Below are 4,237 nucleotides of genomic sequence, written 5' to 3'. Positions count from 1 at the left end.
GAAGGAAATAACAAAGGGCAGAAATTAATGAAATTGAAAACACAAGAATAGAGAAAGTCATTGAAACAAAGAGCTCGTTCTTTGAAAAGATCAATAAAATAGATAAAACTTGGAGAGAGTGGGTGAGTGGGTGAGTGGGTGAGTGGGTGAGTGGGTGGGTGAGTGAGAGAAGAAAAAAAAAAAACCAGATAAACCTCTAGCAAGATTGGTAAAGAAAAAAGAGAGAAGACACAAATTACTAATATTAAGAATGAAACAGGAGATATTACAGACCCTGGAGACATCTAAAGTATAATAAAGGAATATTACAAACAACTCTATGCACGTGAATTTGACAACTCACCCAATACAAAATAGATCATTTGAAGAACACTGTAACTATTAAGGAAATTGACTTAACCTATCAGAATGGCTAAAATAAAAAATAACACCAAAATTCTGGTAAGGATACAGAGAAACCAGATCATTCATACATTGCTAGTGGAAAGAAAAATGGTACAGCCATGTGGGAAACAATTTGGCAGTTTCTTAAAAAATTAAACCAGCAACTACCATACAACCCATCCATTTCACTCCTGGTTATTTATCTCAGAGAAATGAAGGCTTATGTTCACACAAAAATCTGTGCTTGAATGTTTATAGCAACTTTATTTGTAATACACCAACCTGAAAACAAACAATCCAAATGTACTTCAATGAGTGAACAGCTACAAAATTAGAGCTTAGTTCTCTTTCCCTTCTTGCAAGATGGCAGATGAAAAAGTTGAGAAGCCGGATACTAAGGAGAAGAAACCTGAAGCCAAAAAGCCTGATGCAAGTGGCAAGGTTAAAAAGGGTAACCTCAAGACTAAAAATCCCAAGAAGGGGAAGCCTCACCGCAGAAGAAATCCTGCCAAAGGAATCAGCAGATATTCCCGATCTGCTATGTATTCCAGAAAGGCCATGTATGAAAGGAAATACTCAGTGGCTAAATCCAAGATTGAAAAGAAAAAGAACAAGAAGGTCCTTGTCACTATTACAAAACCAGTTGGTGACTCCCAGGGCTTCACTTGACCAGCCTTTAAAAAAAAAAAAAAAAACAGTTGGTGGTGACAAGAATGGTAGTACTTGGGTAGTAAAACTTCAAAAAATGCTCAGATATTATCCTGCTGAAGATATGTCTGAAAAGCTGTTGAACCATGGCAAAAAAAAAAACCCTTCAGTCAACATGTGAGCAAACTGCAAGCTAGCATCATCCTTCCTGGACCCTTCTGATCATCCTCACTGGACGCCACAGAGGAAAGATGGTGGTTTTCCTGTTAGCATTTCCTGAGCAGTGGCTTGTTACTTGTGACCAGACCTCTGGTCCTCAATTGAGTTCCTCTGCAAAGAACACAACAGAAATTTGTCATCACCACCTCCACAAAAATTGATATCAGCAATGTGTAAATCCCAAAACATCTTACTGATGCTTACTTCAAAAAGAAGCAGCTGCAGAAGAAGCCCAGGTACCAGGAAGATGAGGTTTTCAACACAGGAAAGAGAAATAGGAGATTATAGAGCAGCACAAGGTTGATCACAAAGCTATGGATTCACAAATTTTACTAAAAGTCAAAGCTATTCCTCAGCTCCAGGGCTACCTGCAGTCTGTGTTTGCCCTGACAAATGGAGTTTATCCTCACAAATTGGTGTTCTAAATTTCTTACAAAGAATCTAATTAAGCCAGGCACAGTGGCTTATGCCTGTAATCCTAGCACGTGAAGAGGCCAAAGTGAGAGAATCACTTGAGCCCAGGAGTTGGAGACCAGCTGGAGCAAGAGCAAGACCCCCGTCTCTACAAAAAGTAGAAAAATTAGCTGGACGTGGTGTCTCACACCTGTAATCCTAGCACTCTGGGAGGCTGAGGCAGGAGGATCTCTTGAGCCTAGGAGTTTAAGGTTGCAGTAAGCTATGATGACGCCACTGCATTCTAGCCTGGGCAACAGAGCAAGACCCTATCTCAAGAACAAAACAAACCACCTAATTAAATAACATATATTTTTTTAATTAGGTACATTCATACCATGGAATATTACTCAACAATAAAAGGAAAACACATTATCAATACATACAAAACATGGATGAATCTCCAGATAATTATGCTGAGTGAAAAAACACAAAAATAAAAATATACATATAGTACGATGTCATTTAGATAACTTTTTTGTTTTGTAGAGACAGGGTCTCACTCTGTCACCCAGGCTGGAATGCAGTGGGGTGATCATAGCTCATTGCAGCCTAGAACTCCTGGGCTCAAGAGAACCTCCCGCCTCAGCCTCCTGAATAGCTAGGACTACCAGCACACGCCTCCACACTTTGCTTACTTTTTTATTTATTTTTTGTGTAGAGATAGGGTCTTTCTATGTTGCCCAGGCTGGTCTCAAACACCTAGCCCCAAGTAATCCTCCTGCCTCAGCCTCCCAAAGTGCTAGAATTACAGGCATGAGCCACAGCATCTGGCCCATTTATAAAACATCCTTGAGAAGACAAAATTATAGAAATAGTAAACATATTGGTGGCTACCAGAGGTAACAGACTAGGTGGAAGAAGGGGGGTTGGGAAGAAGGTAGGTACGGTTATAAAAGGGCAACCTGGGGGATCCTTGTGGTGATGGAAATGTTCTGTACCGATGTCAATATGCTGGTTGTGATACTGAATTATAATTTTGCAAGATGTTACCATTGGGGAAAACTGGATAAGGAGTACAAGATCTTTTTGTATTATTTCTTACAACTATATGTGAATTTACAATTATCTGAAAATAAAAATTTGATTAAAAATCTCTCTCTCAATTTCAAAATACCATGAACTGCATTTAATTATAGCTATTTTGGGGGAAGAAGAGCAATACTTTATCAAATTTCATCATTGATTGTAAAACTGCATCTCAATTTCAGAAATGTTAAAGGTAGGAAAGTATACCTTAGGAACTAGGAAATATAAGTATGCATGTTTATTTATGTAATTATATACATCAGACATGGAAAACCATTTGGAAGAAAAGACACCAAAGTCTTAACAGCGATCATCTATAAGTGGTAGAATTATGGGCATTTTTTTGGCTTGTCTCCATTGTCTCATTTTTCTACAGTGAACACATATTACTTATATAATTTTAAAGGCATGTCGTATTTTTAAGACATTATTTAGACCAACCCTTAATCCATTGCTTGAAAACCTGTAGCCAATCGTAAAATATAATAAGTAGTCACTTCAGTCTTTAATATCATGGAAACCAACATCTCCCAAAGCAGCCCAGGCAGCTCTAATTATTTGAAATGAAAGCTGTTGAAAGCAAAGGTCTGTACTGCCTGTGCCTTTAGGGGTTTTAAGGACATGGGTTGATCCCAGCACAGGTCAATTAACTTGGCTTATTCATAGAGGAAAATAATAAAGGTACATTGCCTGCATGGCTCACAAGGGCCAGGCACTACTCAAACATTGTCCACAAGAGACACAGACATGTGAAAGTAAACAGGCAGTGCAAATCCGTCTCTGCTAAGCACCCTTTCTCACAATGGACAATTTCTCATTTCCTCAAGTGGTCAGCAGGAAACACAAAGAGATTTTAAAATAGTTGTTACAACCAATAGCCAGAAACAGAAGTGTAAAAAGCAATCCCATTTACAACTAAGATTCCAAATTCCTATTAAAATACAGTTAATATATTTATTTTCTTCATTTTATTAAAGAGTTTCTCTTTTTACTAAGCAATAGGTGATATGTGTTCATTGTAATGCATGTTAAAATACATAGATACATGAGAAGAGAAATATTAAGTTCAATGTAATCCAACCAGCCAAGGTTAACTGCTGTTAAAATTTTCCTTCCATACTTTTTTGCATATTCGTATGTATATATATCTATGGTCATAGGTATATATTTTAAAACCAAAATTACTCTGCTTGTTTAGGCAGAAATAAGAGGAATAGATATGATCACATGTTATACTATATGCCACAGTAAATTTAGAGGAGTTAAATAATTAAACTAAAAGCGATTTTCATTTGAAAATAAAAATTTTAAATATTTATCATAAAGCATATACAGTAATAATATGCTTTTTCTATCAGAAGATATCAATTTTAGAATGTAGATGCATTTAAAGAAATCATTAATGGGCCGGGTGCGGTGGCTCACGCCTGTAATCCTAGCCCTCTGGGAGGCTGCGGTGGGTGGATCGCTCGAGGTCAGGAGTTCGAGACCAGCCTGAGCGAGA

The 4,237-nt window shown here is 37.6% G+C and overlaps 1 pseudogene across 1 annotated transcript; it reads left to right on the top strand.

Annotated features, from left to right (window-relative positions):
- Window positions 1-615: 615 nt before the first annotated feature.
- On the top strand, window positions 616-1,700 carry LOC123642475 (annotated as a pseudogene). Its single transcript, XR_006736463.1, has 2 exons — window positions 616-1,030; window positions 1,083-1,700. The product of XR_006736463.1 is annotated as a 60S ribosomal protein L6-like (transcript).
- Window positions 1,701-4,237: the final 2,537 nt, after the last annotated feature.

Source organism: Lemur catta, chromosome 7, assembly GCF_020740605.2.
Source record: "Lemur catta isolate mLemCat1 chromosome 7, mLemCat1.pri, whole genome shotgun sequence".
NCBI lineage: Eukaryota > Metazoa > Chordata > Mammalia > Primates > Lemuridae > Lemur > Lemur catta.
The sequence above is the reverse complement of the archived record's forward strand: the minus strand, read 5'-3'. Positions and strand labels throughout refer to the sequence as shown.